At 37.2% G+C, this 19,924-nt stretch overlaps 1 protein-coding gene across 1 annotated transcript in view; it reads right to left on the minus strand.

Moving 5' to 3' along the window:
- The window catches only part of LOC118781819 (protein kinase C-binding protein NELL1-like), a 172,543-nt gene that overhangs the window by 27,818 nt on the left and 124,801 nt on the right, over positions 1-19,924 (minus strand). The gene's annotated exons all lie outside the window — the stretch shown is intronic.

Consider the following 19,924-nt stretch of genomic DNA (forward strand, 5'->3'; position numbering starts at 1 on the left):
AAGCTTATCCAGATTTTTATTTTAGATTTAATTTTACAGATTTAATGGAACATAATTCTTTCTGAATTTGGACTGAATCTTAAATTACTTGGACAGAAACCCTGCCTATAATGGGGCCTTTACCCCAATGCATCTCTTTATGCTGTGGCAAAATTCTCTTTTAAGCAAATGTACATACATGCCCTTAATCTCTGTGGTGTGGGAAATGGCTAGGGTGTGATATTTTAGAAAGTGGAGCCTCTTGAGGTGGGCTGTAAGGAGCCTTGATTGGCATGCAGACTAAATAGGTCCTCATTACTCATGCAGGTGGCCTTAACATGATATCCACAGGCCCCAGTTAGCAAGCCACTGAAATTGCTTGTCTATTATTGTGACATCGATTTACATTTTATTTCACAAATAATCGTTTGGTCTATTCAAGTTCATTCCAGCAGAATAACACACCCACATCTTCAATCAAAAATAACCCCCTTTCACTAATCAGGGCTGCCACATTATGGGCCATAATGGAAGACCTAATATATTCATTCCAACTGAATTTCTACTGTTGTTGTTCATGGGTGTAATGAAAGCTTGGTTTTTTTCTTGTACACATGGATGGCTCTAATTGAAAGAATATGAATGGACTGTGATTATCACTGTAGCTTCCATCAATTCCATCAATTCAAAACAGAATTACAAAATTACAGGGACTGTAGGTCATGGCCACAAATAAGAGTCGACACAACAGACTGAAACATGACAGGCAGTTGGAATGAACTCTATGCTAAGACATAGTGAACTCATTCACCATTACGAGCTTAAATGCATTTAGAATACAGACACACATCATAATTAGCTGATTAATACTGTCATTCGTTTGACAATTTAAAGACTGGAAGCTATCTAAATATTTTGCAAATTAAGGTTCAGGGTTCAAATGAACACTTACCACAGATCTTCAACATAATGAACTTACAGATTTCAGTTCAATTCCAAATTAACTTGAAAAGTCAAAAGAATTGTTAAAAGAGGAATAGAAATATGAAATGAGGAAAAGGAATGTAAAATGAGAAAAAATAGAGAAAAAAACAGTCTAATTTGCAAAAAGGAATATCAATGTATTACAAGAAGAAGGTTGCTGATGTTTTGCCTTATTTGGGGCCTTTCTACAGTTACCTTTTCCATCATGGACATTCCTTTGCTTGTTTGGTATTCACATCCCTCCATTATTCCTTCAGCCGAAGGTGAGTGCCTATTTGCTCAATCTGGGTGGGGCTTTCCATTTGTTATGTTACAGGTGTGTTAGTTAGCAAGGAAAACATTTGCTAGATGAACTGGGTACCTTTTCTTGTCTTAAAAAATGCATCCCTGTAACAATATATCTCTGGTTGTAATAGGAATGATTGTTAGCATAATCTGTTCTGAGCCCTGACAAAGATATGTGGCATTCCTGATGGGTCTGTAAAGAAAATATGCAGACTGAATTAGCCAGTAGAAAAACTGAGAAACTGAGGTTTGTGAAAATATACATCCCGCCACACCCAAACACCTCCACACCCCAAACTAAAACTTAACCATTCTTTTTTACCAGTCATTTGTAGACAGACTTATTTTGTTTCTCCAGAATGTCATTTTGTTTCTCCAGAATGTCTCAGCATTAGTATATTTCTGATGCTTGATGCTCTTGAATCAGTGACAGTTGAAAGATTCCATTAAGTTTCCACAAAGTGCTAAAGTGCAAAAAAAGACTTTCACCATGTTGACACTTTGTCCTGGCCACATAACAGCTTTTTAAGCTGTTTACTTTCAAGTGAATTTTACTTTGGAATATAAATTTAAGTAAGTAATGCTTTAGCAACATGAAAAATGGCAATTCAGTATGCTATTAATCCATGCCATACTTCAGACAGAATGTCCTTGATGACACCACTAAAGTGCACCTGCTTAACCAACACACCAGACTTGGCATAAACTCTAGTATCAAATAGTTTCATCTTCAACTGATTGGATAGTAACAATAAAGAAACAATGTCGCCACTTCAAATGCTATTCAAATGCCAGTGACATTCACAATTCTGGAAGAGTGGAATACCATTTTTAAGCAAAACATGACAATATGGTATAAACATTATGACACACAGGTGGTCATTAATAAACCTTAGCATTAGGGTTATCAATCAGATACACAGGGCTTAAAACAAAATTTTCTGAGCCTGAAATAGGACACGTAAATTTAGCATTATCACAACAGCTTTAATTCAAAACTAAGAAAAAAAATACAATTATTAATACAATTTTGTATTACAGTGCTCAAATTAAAAGTGCTTCCTGTTTTAAATGCTGTTAAGAATGAAAAATGCAACTTCAATAAAAGTTGGTCGAGTTTCATCTAACCCAGCCTATCGCCATTTTCACCTCCTGTTTTATTGTGCTTGTGTCTGCGCCAACCTTCACAAGTTTCGCTCTTATGCTCCATCTACTTCAATGCATGTTAGCCTATTGTGCAGTAATAAGCTGATACAGTCCCCGCAAATACTTCCTGGCATTGCCTCACAGAAAGTTGAAACTATAGTTGCTGACTGGATAAGAACAGTGCTCTCATGCCAGTACGTCGCCTAAACAGGCTTGGTTAAAACTCATCCGAAAAAACACCACATCAGTGATGGTTTTCAATAGAATTGTGTTCCGATCTGGTATACGCTAGTAATAATTCATTGCCTCATCTACAATCTCCGCACGATGGATTTCCGGCATGGGGCCAGAGATCTTTAACCCATGTATACAGCCTGGCGATGTCCTGCTTTTTAGTTTCTCAAGAATTCTGGTCAAATTCAGTTTTAAACATGTGTGGAAACAATTGATATTTAGTGTAATGACTACAGTTTTTTATTGTGATGCTTTCTGATGGGACAAAAGTGGTAATGACCATTTCTGCTGCATGATTTAGGGTTTGCCAATTTCTTTATTCCAGAACATGTGTATTTACAAAAAGGCCACAGTCAGGTGTGTGCAATGAGATTAATGCTCAAGACAGCAGCTGTGGCTTGCATAGTGCAAGGATAATAGGGAGATAACAATGCAATACTTACAGTGCTGCCCTTTATTAACTAAGATAGCTGAGAACATAAAGGAAAGATGGCACCATGGAAATCATCCAGATACTGCTTTTGTGAATTAATCAGTGAACAGAGCTTTGATTAAATTTCAGCAGTTTTTAACCAATAATATGAATACTTTCTTTTATGTTTGTGGAAAAAATTAGGATAGGTACTTCAGTCCTTCAATACATATTTAGCTGAATAAAAACATCCGTTTTCAAACAGACAACAGACAAAATACCAGCAACATCCTACCACTTCCACTACCCTTTGAATAAGATGCTTAATGGTAAACATCAGTTTTTCATTGCCTTGGAAGAAGCAGCAATTCAAACTAGTAACAGGCAAGATGAAACAAGGGATACTGTAATTCTGCAACTGAGTAGGTTTCCACCTGGAAATAACATCTCCTTATGACCCATTTCTCTGTCTGCACTATTACCATGCATGTGGGAGGTATATTACTCTCAGCTGACGGTTTTGTAATTGGTACCAGGAGACCTGCCATATCAGTGGGTGGGAGAACAAATGCAGACTGAAATGAAGCATGATTCAATTTGGCGCCTGGGCCGTTGTAAGATTGGGCTACATGGGGAAGCGGAAGCCTTACTACATTAAATAAAACTGAAAGTATCTGACAAAGGAAAGCAGCTACGTACGTCTATATCCATTTCTTCAATTTGAATTTAACGTTTTATTCGTAATAAGGATGTGATCCACAAGGCTAACACATACTGTATATCGCCATTGTATTCTCTACATTGCATTGCTCTCAGTAAGTTAGGGTTCTGTCCCTCTGCCTTTGAGTGGTCCCAGGAACACTGAACCTGACTGCACATATGCTTATCTCTACTCACAAAGATATGACTTCATATACTATACACCCATGTCTCTAACTGTAATGATGTAACTACATATACAACATGACTTTGTGTCTACCTGCAATGATATGACTGCATATGGTCCATGCCTGTGTTTCCACCTATAGTAATGCAGTATGTCTATCAGGTGTTATGCATGTTGACATTAAAATAGAGGCTGTTTCTCTGAGGCTAGTTTGACCAAATGAGACGTGGAAGGTACTGATAGAGCCAGCAAGACATAGGCAAAGCAGAATCCTGTTTTGGAGATGATGTCTTAAATTATCCTTGTCAAAACCTCAAGATGTTATTTATCCCACTGTCATACATCTAATCAATGACACAAAAAATGGAAAGAAGATCAAACTACATTTGTGGGGCTGAGTGTTTCATATAACTTGTTTTGTTGTTTTTTTACTACACATAAGTCTGTGCATGGTGATAATTTACTGTATTGAACAAAAAAGCATGTGCAAACACAAAGCTTTAATTGACAGCATGGGCAATGTATTTTCCACTCACTGTTGAATATATAGATAAGCACAGTATGTAAACAACAAATTCCCAAGAAACCAGTTGGAATTCAAAATCAGACTGCTGAGCATGATATCAGGTTTCCTACATGTGCACGACCAGATGGCCAGAGTGACTTGTATTTGCATCAGAACATAAGGTCTTTTATGTATAATTCCAATAGCACAGGTACAGTATATATACAGTATATAAACCTTTTTTTATCACTGTCTTACGTGGTACTATTATGTAACTTGCAGGATTTTGTAAAAGTTAACATTCTGCATTCTAGCCTTTTCTTTCAAGTTGTTTTCATATATCAATTATAATAATACAGTAGCTGTCCTAAAGACAACAAAAACGCTTCACAAACATTGTTTAATCCATTTTTAAATTTCAAATTTTCTTTAATTCTATATGTCAATATTCTTTGCCCCAAAAATTCAAACTTTGCAGCTAATATTCAGTGAAATAAATTACCTATACTGTTCCGTGCTCTATCACCGAAATGAAATATACTTTATTTGACAGATGATTGGCATCTTCTATTTAAAGCACTGACAGTTTCCTTTAGAAAAAGTGAGCAATACAAGATGTCATCAAGCAGGGTGTTCCACTTTATATTACTGCTGAAGATGGAACTTACTGCATTATAACACTTTTTGCACCTAAAAATCATAAGTACATAAAAACTATAAGTGCACAGATGTTTCAATGGATTTTAAGTTCATTTAGACAGTTTCCCTCACATCACAAAACTGCATATAAATTACAGTTATTACAGCTATGATCCTTTCTCACAGCTAATGCACAAAATACCACTGAGCACATTTAGTAAATAATCTCCAATAATTTATTGTGCTAAACATGTTAGGTGTAGGAACTCTTATCCGCTTGAAGAATGAAATCTGAGCTACCATAACTTTTTCCATAATTGCAGTTTTCAAATAAAAAGGATAAAACCCTATTCTTATCAACAGCTGATCTCACACAAATTGCAGCTAATGGTGTATGATGCTGCCCTTTATCATTGTAGCATGAGCTATTTGAAATGTCTGCTACGCAGAAATGAACAGCTTGTCTTAGTGACATAAAAGAATTTACTGGACCCTGTGGCCCCTGTTGTTCAGAGAGCCCACTTACTGCAAGTCCCCAGGGAACATTTTGAATGAACAGGACTCTGTCAAAGCCAGCAGAAATTCAAATGACAGTTGATGAGTCCAACCAGATCTCTGCTGTCACTGTTCAGTTTGGCCACAATGTGTTTGGATGATTGTGCATGATGCTGAAGGCTGAGATGGGGGGACAGCAAATGCAGAATTGCAGAAATGACGAGACTGCAGGTGTACAAGTCTTATAAATGCATTCAGCTGACCTTCTCATTTACAGTGTCTGGAATCTGGAATGTACATGTGGTATAAACCAGTTGCTAAGATCCATTCTTTCCCTTTCTTGTTTATCCCTGGAAAAACTTTTAGGATACCACTTGCCTGATGACAACCTCTTGCAGGGTCCAACATTGACCTTTTGGTCGAACTGTCAGGTTGCTGGTACATTAAAAAACACCATCTTGTCTAATATTTCACCAGGCAGAATAATTCATTGCAAATCAAGCTACATTTTAACTGTATCCTGCCAGATTCTGTGTTTTACCACCACTGTACATTATTAGCTAAAACAGCTATCAAGATAACATTACAGCTAAAGTGGACAACTAACCCATGTTGTGTTTATCACAACAACATCAAGTAATAATTGGTACTACCAGCAAGATAGCTAGTTAGCAAGCCAAACATAGTAATGAAGAATCAATGAAGTTGGCATCACATTTACAGTGACTCAAAATCAGAGACGTTCCCTTGAACTGTACCCTTTGGAAAATGACCCTCATTTGTCTGCTGTCTGTTCACTCAGTGTAGTCAGTGTTTCAACATGTTTAAATTTACAGTAGACTCATTTATCAAAAATATGCAATGTGACAGACGTGGTAAAGGGTAACCTCTCAGACTAAAACTATGTAGTCAGATATCACATAGAGCCGAATCTTTCCATGGCAGACAAATTTGTATAGCGCTGTAATATGAGGGTCATGATTTGACAACCAAAGATCATCCAAAGAGATGACCAACAGGTTTAAAAACTGGAAAATGCCACTGACTTATATTTAAAAAATAGGAACTGGACTGAAACTTAAGATTTGGGCATCTTGCAATTCTATAGTAGTTCTTTGAATGAGAGTAGGTTGCGATCCACCAGAGTGGATAGTAATCTTGCAACTTTAACAGGCCAAAGAAAAAAACTATATTTATTAATTCTGGACCTTGCCATTTCCAAGCCTGATATTGACAAGGCAGAAAACTATGGGACCTGGGGTAAAAAAAAAAAAAAGTGCCTCATGCTTTTACTGCTTACTGGCCATCAACTCTGAGATGTAATTGAGCACTTCTAAAGTTGTGAGATAAAACATCAAACTTAAACTTTACCTAAAGACAATGATAAATCATAATGGAGAGTTTAGTTATGTTGACAGGCAGAAATGGTGGAATGGCTGAAGGGCATCAGCAAGCAAGGAATCAGCATAATTTGCACTAGGGCTAGGTGATATGGACCAAAAGTCATATCTCGGTATTTTTAGGCTGAGTGGCGATACGCGATATATATCTTGGTATTTTCTACGAAGTGGGCTAAATGTTCAGCTGTAAGTCAAAGCCACATGTGAGATGTCACAAGCACTTTTTTTTAAAACAGACTGTGATCATAATAAAATGCAAAGACAGGGTTTCCTTCCCTGTTTGAAAATATACAGCTGCACAATATATCAACATGTAAATGAAAAAATATATAAAATAAATGGCCTATATTAAATAAAAATAGGTTTATGTTGGTAGCACCTTCTGATAAGGTAATTCTACAGTTATATCCTGGTAGTCTTTTCTGATAAGGTTTAGAATATCAAAATATGCTATTTAAAATTTTACATTTGTATTGATTAGAGTGTGTTGATGGACAAACTAGACTACAAATTTACATGTCAGCATGTAAACTAGACTGCCCAAATACATACAGTTTTTGTGATAGATAAATTGTAAGTAGGCTAAGCCTATTATTAAAATTTACTTGACAGCATTTTCGAAATTGCTGTTTGATGAATTAATGAAAACAATAATGTAATTAGCTTAGAACCATTTTCTGATAATGTAAAAAAGAATTACCAACCTTTTTTCGCTTCCAAGGTAGCACAACCTACTTGCAGTAGTATTTCCCAATAGGGTAGCAAATATCTATAGATAGGACTATCAATGTACGCTATGGTAGGACATTGCGATAAGGTAGGACAAATCGACAGAACACCGAGTTTGCGTGCAGATGCAGAGGGAGAGTGGGGGCAGGGTTGCACGGAAAGTGTGAGAGAGGAGAGCTGCCAACACTGGCACGGCTTTACAGAAGAAATGGGTTATGTAACGCAACATCAGACTATATTGATATAAATGGTATTGTCTCATCCTATAGCTTGTTTGAAAATATCTCGATATACCTTCAAAAAATCGATATACCGCCCAGCCCTAATTTGCAGTACAGATTCTCCAATGAAAGCACATTTTACAAAACACAAATGAGAATGCTGGAAAGACCTGACAAAAATTTGTCTGTTTCCTGTCAACCACATATATTTCTTATGCATCTACTAGTCTTGCTAAATACATCTAGGCAACAGAAATGGAGGCACACACAAAAAAGTGTTTCTGATGTTATATTCATTAGTCTATGTGGTAACACCCACCCTTCCTGCTACTATAGAATCTGAAAACAATCTATCCTACCATGTTAAAACTTGTTTTAACCTATTAAACTATTAAAACAGGTTTTAACTTGGGAGGATAATTGGTGTTGGTGTGGCAATAGATGCCAGCCTTCCCTTTGAACCAAACAGAAAACCAATGCTCCAATCCAGTGAGAGATGCCGTCCTTTAGCTCAGACATTAAACCAAGGTAGTGATTTACTGTGGTTGAGATCCTGAGATCCAATTACCTCAAGCATAAACATCCCACAGAGATTAAAACCACAGTACCCCTACATATTATTTACAATTACAATTAATTATCAATTGTGCAGTGATCAAAACGAAGTATGAGTATAAGTTTTGATGTTTTTGTGGCAAAAGATAAAGATGGATGCCATTGCTAAGCAGGAAAATGGTTACAAATCAGTATTTCAGTTTGTCAACAGGGGTTCAATCACTGCACAAAACTGACCATACCGAATGCTAGACTTACCAGTTAAATGCAAATATACATTATCTGTCTTATCACCAAAAGTAAAACTTTTAATTCTGATTTTTTAATGTGAGACATACATTACATACATACTGTATATAGTACTTTTAGGACTGGTTTCACATTTATTATTATGGAATAATACTTATTATTCCAATACTGTCATTCATTCCAATACCATTTCTTTGAGCAGGAGAGAGAAGGTTGGGAATTGGAAAATACACAGAATCAGTCTTGCCAACTCCTCAAAGAAGAAAGTTACCAGACAATACACAGAAGACACAAATGGTCAGATTAAATGCTATACAGAGGTAGGTACCTTAAAGGCATGGTCAAGCGGCATGACTAAATGGTACACTGTACTCTGTGTTCATATTTGTATGAACACACAAAGCGGTGTTTGGGTACTAAGCACCTTTGTTTATTTATCATTAATTTGTTTGGCAGATGCCCTTGACCAGGATAAGTTACATAGCTTATATTTTTTAAAATATATGCCTTTAAAAAGCTGGGTAACCAAAGCAACAATTCAGATGATGTACCTTGCTAAAATTTTCATAGGATGTGCCCCAGTTTGGATTTGGTAAAAATTAAGTTAAATCCCTAATCACTGAGCCACTTTGCCTCCCACTATTGCCTATTGCCCACTATTATATTGATTATGAAGAAAACTACAATTTTCTTCTGATACAGAAATACAGAAGTTGCCCAAGCAACAAAGACAGTGAAGTACTGAAAAGTGTGGAGTACCTGTCACTCATTATGCACTCAAAAAGCAATACATAAACAAACATATGATGATTTACAGCTTACATGCAATGCATGTCAACCTGAATATGGCCACCTTCAGTAGTTTGCAATGTACCTAAAATAGCTCTAATGTAGCAATACATGCATTTCCAAAGCTTTTTATATGGTAGTGAGAGTATTAATGGGAGCAGAAATGAATGAATATCATAAATTTTCAAGAGCCCTCTAAAACAGTTCACTGTGTATTGATTAGGATATTTATATTTGTACTGTTTGAATACCTTTCCTGATGATCTGAAACATTCTTTGAAGGCCCACAACAGCACAGAGTATGAGGGGGAAGTTTTCTGGTCACTTTAAGACTTTCTGTCCGACAGCACAATAGAGTAAAACACACCTGTTCCTTTGCATGTTGTTTCATTGACACATTAAAACATTTTGCAACAATATTATTTTATTCTTTCTCTTCCTTTTCCTTATAAAACAAATTTCCCCTTATGAAACAAATTTCATATAAAATTATTTTTATTGCTGGAAAAACACAAAAGATGGGAAATTCATGAAACTACCTCTTCAATAAATTCGACGGATGCACTGCTAAGGATTTTCAGCACATTGATTGCTACAGGCTATGACATTTTAGCTAAATTGTTACATCACTCAACATGTACTCACCACGGGGCAGATTGCTGAAGACTCAAACTTTATCTCAAACAGCAAAATATACAATTCTCAGCACAATAAAGGAAATAACCATGTAAGTATTTGTTTACTGTATGTATGCTGACATTAGTAACTACAAGAATTTACAAATTATATGTATTGTTACTGCTTTAGTCACTACACAAACACATGCCAAGATTAGAATCTCCATTCAAAATTATATATAGAGGAGGAATAGGCTTACTCTGGGTCTGGGGAATGTACTAAATAACACAACTACTAAGTAACTACATTATAAAATTCCTAAATTTTCACACCAATCCAAAAAAAAAACCATACAGACACATAATTCCTTTGAATGTTGAAGAAAGGCTGAAAAAAAGACAAAGAAGTTTAGGGGTTGTTTAAAACTTAACCACATACCACAAGAGTAGCTGCCATACATGAATGAACCACTCCTGGGATACTAAACAATGCACAATGTAAACAATGAAAACAATGAAAAATGTAAATTTTTATTATATACCTGCTGAAAAATGGAAGTTATGCTTTAATCTTAATAACATTTCAAAGAGTCATACTGTTCCCACATAATACATTTTACGGGGGGGGTTTACAGTTCTTAATTTGACACCTGGTTATTGAAATTATCAGCTGAGAACATTTATTTTGTGTTCAGTTAACCTTTTAATTGTAGATTTGGGTGAATAATTACCAGATAGTTTTTTTCAATTGGATTTTATATAGAACAAAACAGAGAACAGTCTTCAAAAACAGTTTCATGCTGTAGCAAGAGTAGCCTCACATCCGACATACCAAGTTACAGCAACAGCAACACGCTCTACAACACTATAGAGAAGTACCCACAAGAATGGCCTGATACCAAAAAAAAACTCTCTGTATCTTTCTTTCTCTTTCCCTTTCTCTCTCTCTCTCACACACAAACACACACACACGCAGCCTACCATTTGACTATTTTTCTCTGTACACATTAGCACATGCCATTTTTAACTAAAAAATATGCAAAAATGAAGGAATGATAGCCTACAAAATAAGCCTTCAATATATCACCACTATATTAGATTGACTGATAGTCCTAGCTATTTGACAATACTAGCTAGCTAACGTTGGTTGACAAATAGTGAAGACCTATCTAGCTAGAGAGGCAGTGATAGCTAATGTCAGCTATTAACTAGCTACCTATTGACAGCCACTTTTTTCAGCCACTCTACTTTTGCCGTGATCATGTGATTATTAGAAGAAACGTGCAAAACAGACAGTCAATAGATGTCAATTACTTGTATTCTAGATGACAAATATATAGTCTGATACAGTAGATGATCTTGTTCCACCAGACTTTCTCGGATATTTTTCAATAGTTTCCAATGGAAAACAGCATTCAAATTAACCGGCACGTGACCGTCTGAGACTTCCGGTTACTGGGCTGAATGAATTTAGCCCAAATGATCAGCAAGGGGGCGTGCCATGACACCTGTGACCAACTTGACCCAGAAGATGAATGGAAGCTGATGCTACTGTGTTTGGGCGGTGAAAATTAAGCCCATTTAGATACATCTTGTGTTTTTCTTGTGACCATTTGGTGCTGTTGCTGCTCTAGGTTCCACCAAAATTTTTTTTTAAAAATCTGTTCTAAGGTTTTTTAACAATAATTTTATCATGTTTATTATAAAAGATAGGGAGGGCTTAGCCCTGTTAGCCCATTTATACCAGCTGTCCCTATATATATATATGTATGTGTATGTGTATATATATATAAATATATATATATATATATATATATATATATATATATATATATATATATATATATATATTACTTTATAGGTATCTGTTTGAATCTGTTTGAGTAAAATTAACATTTTTGTTTTATTTATTCTATAAACTACTGACAACATTCCTCCCAAATTCCAAATAATAAAAATATTGTCATTTAGAGCATTTATTTGCAGAAAATGACAACTGGTCAAAATAACAAAAAAAGATGCAGTGTTTTCAGACCTCAAATAATGCAAAGAAAACAAGTTCATATTCATTTTTAAACAACACAATACTAATGTTTTAACTTAGAAAGAGTTCAGAAATCAATATTTGGTGTAATGACCCTGATTTTCAATCACAGCTTTCATGCATCTTGGCATGCTCTCCACCAGTCTTTCACATTGCTGTTGGGTGACTTTATGCCACTCCTGGTGCAAAAATTCGTCCATCTTCCTCTTGGACACATTCCAGAGGTTTTCAATGGGGTTCAGGTCTGGAGATTGGGCTGGTCCTGACAAGGTCTTGATCTGGTGGTCCTCCATCCACATCTTGAGTGACCTGGCTGTGTGGCATGGAGCATTGTCCTGCTGGAAAAACCAATCCTCAGAGTTGGGGAGCAGAAGGAAGCACGTTTTCTTCCAGGATAACCTTGTACGTGGCTTGATTCAAGCGTCCTTCATAAAGACAAATCTGCCCGATTCCAGCCTTGCTGAAGTACCCCCAGATCATCACCGATCCTCCAACAAATTTCACAGTGGGTGTGAGACACTGTGGCTTGTAGGCCTCTCCAGGTCTCCATCTAACCATTAGATGACCAGGTGTTGGGCAAAGCTGAAAATTGGACTCATCAGAGAAGATGACCTTGCCCCAGTCCTCTATGGTCCAATCCTCACGGTCTTTTGCAAACCTCAGCCTGGGCTCTACTTTGCTTCTCATTGATGAAGGGCTTTTTTCTAGCTTTGCACAACTTCAGCCTCGCCTCTAGGAGCCTGTTTCGAACCGTCCTCGCCGTGCACTTCACCCCAGCTGCTGTTTGCCATTCTTTTTGTAGGTCACTTGATGTCATCCTACGGTTGTTGAGTGACATTCGAATGAGTTGGCGGTCATCCCCGTCAGTGGAGAGCTGTTTTCGCCCTCTGCCGGTCTGTAGGTTTGTTGTCCCCAATGTCTGCTGCTTGACCTTGTTCTTATGAACCGCTGTCTTTGAAATTTTAAGGATGGAAGCAACCTGACACTCACTGTATTTCTCTGCCAGTAAACCCAGAACTGAACCCTTCTGTTCCTCACTCAAAACTTTTCTTTTCAACTCATTTGGTTTTTCCAGAGCTGTATATGTGTGTGTATGAATTTTTTTTTTTGCTGTAAGGAAATTATATATCTTCCTTCACTAAGAACAGTTCTGTACTTCAGATTCTACACTCCCAATTAATCACCACTGTTCTTGATCTTATGTTCAATCACTTAGGCCCTCTGAAACACCACCACCTCCAGCACAGTGCTCAACATTTTGTAGAATTTTTCAGCAACATTGTTTCTTACCCAGCCCTACAGCATTAGCTGAAAGAGAGAGCATCAAAGTGTGAACATTATAAAAGCAGAGCAGTCACAGGAGGTCAGGAACAAACCAAAAATACACCCTGACCCTCTGTCTGATGCTGACACCCAGTGCTGTCACCTGCTTATAGCAGACCAGAAATATCAATTGTTGCAGTCAGACAGGACTGAAGCTTTTTTGTTCTTTAAGTCTGCTAAACTGCTGTTAAAGCAGTGAAAATTCTCTTTTCAAAGCTCCTGTTTAATCAGACATGCTCCTGAAAAAGAGCAATAACAAGATAAGCCTTCCTCATTCAGTGTGGCACAAAGGGGTTGAAATGCATGCCGATCATTAAGCTGGAAATACTGACGATATGGATCTATGTTTTTGGTGTCCACTGAACTTCCATTGCCGGTTCATTGTTCTATGCTCAGAGGGTGTTTACATAATAGTGTTCTCACTCCGCTGGGGGTCTTGGTTATGGTGTGGTTTACAGAGACAATTTCATTATTTTCTGCCTCCAGCTTCTCAACATTCATACTGCTTTCTCACTGGTGGAACACTTTATGCAACCAGAAAACATGCAAGCTCTCAGTTTATACAGCTCTGTTTCAGTGCAACATTATGAAAGATGTGAGGGAGAGTCTCAGTCCACTGTGAGGCTATTGTAGATGTGCAGCATTCTCTCATTCATATTACACTGTTTATGTGCTTATCAGATGCAAAGCAACTTGCATGCATTACCCAACAGTGTAACACAGGGACTACTGCTGTTGAAAAAGGGCTTGGGCTAGATAGAGGACCTGATGACAAAGAACAATTGCAAGCCAATTGTTGTCAACAATCAACACCAGCAATAAACCATAATATACCACGCGGCAGTGCAGCATAGTGGTAAGGAGCAGGGCTAACTGAAAGGCTGCTGGTTTGATTCCCCACAGGGCTCCTGTTGCTGTACCCCTGGGCAAGGTACTTAACCCACAATTGCCTCCGTAAATATCCAGCTGTATAAACCGGATAACATGTATAAATCATAACCTATGTAAGTCACTCTGGACAAGAGCATCTGTTAAATGACAAGAATGTATTAATTTCTGCATTTTATTGTATTCTTTTCCGTGTAAATCTATGACTGATCAAGGGCGAAAAACAACAAAGCTGTAATTCCTCCTGTTATGCTTTTCTATTTTTTATTTTTTTGTGAGAGGCACATTTTTATCATCAGCTCTTTGTGATGTACATAATTTCAAAATTATTACCTAACATTTTTTGTGCTTGCTTATTAAAGAAAGATCAGGACTAAGCTGCATCTTATTTAGTGAGTGACTCACAGCTCAAAGCATATGTCTTAAAGGCAAATAACCATAAAGAATCTACAAGGGAGTGAAACATGCATTGGACTCCATACTACTTTTCCATTCCTTTTTAATGACAACCCACATTCAGAGGAAACTGAATTAGTTTGCCTGTAAAACTTTATTGCACTTAATATTTAAAGAATTGTGGACATGAGGAAACATTCTCCATTCCCTGCACACATCTACTTTCAGAATTATGGTGAAATATTTCAGGTGGATTCCGATTTACAAATCTGTCCTTGACTGGTTTTTGTAAAGAGAGGAAATTTATCTAAAAGTCAATGAGTGGGATTAAGTGCATTTTCAAAGCTCCCCAGATCATTTGATCAAAAAGCTCCACACTGGCTTTTCTGTGGACAATCAAAAACAAATGAAAACTTTTCACATGTGGTTTGTTTGGAAGGGATTTTCTCAGTACAGGTTTGTGTATCCCTAGAATTCAGATGTAGAAGCTCTTTTTTAAAAATCTGGGTGTGGAATTATAGAACAGATGCAACAAGGGGGTCCTCCGGTCCTTTTGAACCAAATTGGGTCAAACCAGGTACTGCTCACCCTGAAATTTCATTTGCATGAAAGCAACTCATTCTACTCACAATGACTGCCAATGGTACATACTGAGAATGAGAAACTGATGGAGTATATGTCACCAGAGCCACATTTCTCCAAAACTTTATGATAGTAACAGCACATTTGGGGCTCACCAGGACTGCACTGCATACGTGACAGGAATGTCCCATGCATGCTTAAATCAATAAAATTACCTCAAAACTAAAACAATGTTTAAAAAGCACAAAATACAAATGATAGTGGCTACCTTACTAAGTGTTAATATGCACAGTTCAAAAAAATGAAAAATGAAAAAGCTCATTGTGACAGATATAGAGTCATTTAGATTATTAAAAAAAACAACAACTTTTTTTTAGATTTCACAGATTGGTAACGTGCTTGTGGCCAGACATTTTTTTTTATTTGTGTGGCCATGCAACCAGTGACCAATAAGAAAACCTGCTGATGAAGCTATAACAGTCCAGACACAGATGTGCTGGCTATAATCACGACAGGTGCTCAGTTTCTTCTCAAGTCTTTTGGAAGGGGCACCAAATCAAAAAAGAAGGTGAATATGACAACATGCAAGTTATCCATGACTGCCTACTGTTACTGTATATATCTCAAGATTTTTTCATTCAGTGAAATAGTAGCATGGATGATGGATTATGTTCAAGATCCTGGTGATTGCAAAACCATGATTGCAGACCAGTTCAGATTTGGACTGAAGGCATAACAGCTATGAACATGACATTAATGTCCTTTCAGGTCATACAAGCATTGTGTTGTGAAAGGCTACTGCTTTGAGATATTGTAGGCAGCACAGAAATTCTTTGGACATGTTATTCAATCTTCAGTTTGAATTTGTTGCATAGTGTTGTTACTGGGCCAATAAAAAGTAACTGCCCTTTCTGGCAGGCTGAATACAGTACATATTATTCCACAGGGAGAATGGAAAGTACAAAACTGTGAAAATATTCACACAAATCTCACTGCCCCCTCCATTTCTAAAAGTGGAGTAACATATCAAAATGTGCAGAAGAATTACTCAATTACTCTAAACAATTTGTATGCCTCTGTACTTTTGTCTACTGTACATATTCATGACGTCCCTGTGGGCCAAGGTAAAGCCTAAAGCAACATCCAATCAGAATTAAAATCAGATGGAAGGTGAATACATTTCTTCTTATTGGCACCAACACCAGGCACAATGTTGAGGTAAGCATGTAGAGAGTGAGGCAATGCCGGGTGATGCAATTCAGCAGTCACCCTGTTGCCTGTGATATGGTTGCACAGAGCCAGGGGAATTGATTTGTGTTTTTTATGTCAATTGCTAGCACTTGGTTTGGTGGCCCGGTATTACAACTGAATGTGAACAGATGCTTTTCCAAATAATAATAATAATAATAATAATAATAATTGTATACTTTATTGATCCCCATGGGGAAATTCATCCTCTGCATTTAACCCATCCTACACACAATGAGCAGTGATCACACACACCAGGAGCCCACACACCAGTACTGAGCGCACACACACTCCAGGCAGCGCAGTGCCTGGGGACCAACTCCAGTTCTTTTTGCCAGTGCCTTGGTCAAGGGCACTGCCAGGAGTATTAACCCTAACATACATGTCTTTTGATTGTGGGGGGAAACCAGAGCACCTCCACAAACTCCACACAGAATGGCCTGGGACAGCTGGGATTCAAACCAGGACCTTCTTGCTGTGAAGCAACAGTGCTAACCACTGCGCCACCATGCTGCCCAAGCGGTTATTTTGAAAATACAAGCAAAAACCCTGTGCTAAGGGCTCTGTAACTGCAAGTCTGTATCTAATTTCATGGCTTATTTAAATATTTTATATAGAAATATCTCATATTATTGTGTAATATAATATTATGAAGGCTGGGACAGCATATCAAATAATTGATGAATACAATAACATTTATGTTATAATATCACACTACTGGTTACGTGACACATTACAGGGTCATTATGCTTATGTAATTACGTATGTAAGTACTATGTAAACATCAATGTATGAACACCACACACCAAGTATTGAGTGTAAATTTGTGCAGGTATTTGGTAATACCAAATAGGGTGCAGTTCTGAAATGGCAACGGTGGCATTTTTCTGTCAACAGTCAACAGCTTCTCTTCTGATTTCGCACTGCATAAAACATTAATAATAGCTTACACAAAAACATGGGTTGTGCATATAAGTAACGATGAAACCAAACTGATATATCAGATAGCCTTGTTAGCTGAAAATGGAGGACAGTCTTGCCACAAAAAAAGAAAAACAATCGCCTCTGTGTGGGACACGCCAGCAGCCCCTACTGAGATCAACAAAAGTGGACATGTTGTTGGTTGTTCTTGCCAGAAACATCAAGTAGCCCACAAAGCAGCTTAAGTTGTTTTTTGTTGCTTTCTTTCATTTACCCATCTGCAAAATTAATAGCCTATTCAGCTAATTTTAATCTATTTTTCACAATAAACAACAGCAGCAATTAGTCTATTAAATCTAACATACATTCTATTAAGGCTATTTCTATGATGAGCCTGGAATTAGTTAAAATATGTTGGAGACCCTCTCAGCAATATCAAAGTTTGACAACTGGTGAGCTTTTCAAGGTCTTTCAGTGTGACAGTCAAGGAAAGGGCAGGATTGCAATTTCTGGTATTAATCTCCAAATTAAGAAAGATGGCTTCTGTTAAAAACCTTCTGGTGATCATCACCAAGATGCAATGATTAACTAATTCAAGTGATCTCTGAAAATAAAGTGGTTTTATGCATCAGATAACTGATGAGTGCATAGTCATTGAGTTAAGACAGACAAAAGTGCTATACAGGACACATTTTCATTCAATTTTGTTCTTAACTTCCAGAGTTTTCAATTAACAATTGGTTATCTCTGCTTAATCCAAAGCCATTTCCAGGCTATAAAACATAAAATCATAACATCACAGTATAAATACTGAAAACTAGTGATGTAACGATATATACTGAATTTCACGATATCGCAATTAAAAAAAGGCCTCGATACCATTGTGGGGCTTTGATGAAATCTACCAGGATATTACATGGTTATTTTGCTAGTATAGCTGCATTCGCTTTGTAACGCTTTGTTTGCAATGTGACAATGTGACGTTAGCTAGCTGTTAATTTACCGAGAGAATGGGACACCTTAGCCATCATCGCAACAATTGCCCCCCCTGAGAGATCTGGCAAGAGCCACCACTGAATAGTACATACATAGTTCAATCATTCAGTGCCAATTCATGCCAAGACAGTTCATGCCAATTTTTGCACATGCTTACATCATCGCTCGCTACTTTTATTTAAGAAGGAAAGCAGAAGCACTTTAATTTAAAAGGAAAAACAAATTTTATACGAATAAAAAATGCCGATTTATTACTTAATAAAGGACATCAAGTCAGTATTTTTCTTTGTTCTTTAATATCGTGATAAATATTGTAGCATGGATTTTTTATCGTGGTATTACTGTACTGTGAGTTTTTGGTATCGTAACATCCCTACTGAAAACTATGCTTTATTAATGCATATCATTAGGAGCAATAATTATTTGCTTTACTAATGAGGTAGTATATCAGAATGTGCGAATTAAAGTATTAGTGAATTTTCTGTAAATGAATATTCAGAGGAGATTTTGTGTATGAAGGAAAAAAGAGGGTGTTGATTGGAGAAAATACATGGACAACCTGATTATTTGGTTTGTAATTTGTGGCACATTTATCTCAGCCCTCTTTCACCATTTTTGAACATTTGCATATTTATCCATGGCATACAATTTGAAATATGTGGATGCAGCAGGAGGGAAGTGTGCCATCGCTTATGAGCAGTCTATCTTCTGCTTGCAGCGCTGGAGACAATCCAGCTTTCAAATTGTATGGAAGGCACTTTGAAAATTGCATTGATCTCTCCAAAGACCCACCATAAACCTGCCTCCCATCCTAATGTGCGTCTCTGTTACAAACGCATGGCCTGGTAGCACCAGGTAGAGACAGACAGGGATGGGCCCTTTCCTCACACAGCCTGTTACACTGCTCCTGCTCGTACCAGATGCTCAAAATAGTCCCTGCATTTATAGGCAATTTACAGTATTCACAATTCCAGCTCCAGTTCCTCTTGTCACAATGCTTTATTAACATGAGATTAATGATTGCATGTGGTCATTAATCACACAGAGAGGAAGGGCACTGTTTAAATCCTCAGGACTGAATACAACTGAACACATCATTCAGTGGAAAGGGTTGCAGGGTTTTCCATTAAAACTAAAACTTTATACCACTTTATACTTTTTTACCACACTTCAACACAGCTGATTCAAATGATCAACTCGTTATGAACTCCTGAAGCTGTTTAATGACAAACTGGTCATTTAGATCAGCTGTGTTGGAGAGGTCTAAAACATGCAGGACAAGTGGTCCTCCAGGAGAGGTTTGGGAAACGCTGCTCTAGGAAATATAAAGAATATGTCTCCTCAGTCACCAGGACACAAATGCCTGACTCAGGGAGGGGTACATAGCGGAGAGAGTCTGTC

The sequence above is a fragment of the Megalops cyprinoides genome, chromosome 8 (assembly GCF_013368585.1).
Source record: "Megalops cyprinoides isolate fMegCyp1 chromosome 8, fMegCyp1.pri, whole genome shotgun sequence".
NCBI lineage: Eukaryota > Metazoa > Chordata > Actinopteri > Elopiformes > Megalopidae > Megalops > Megalops cyprinoides.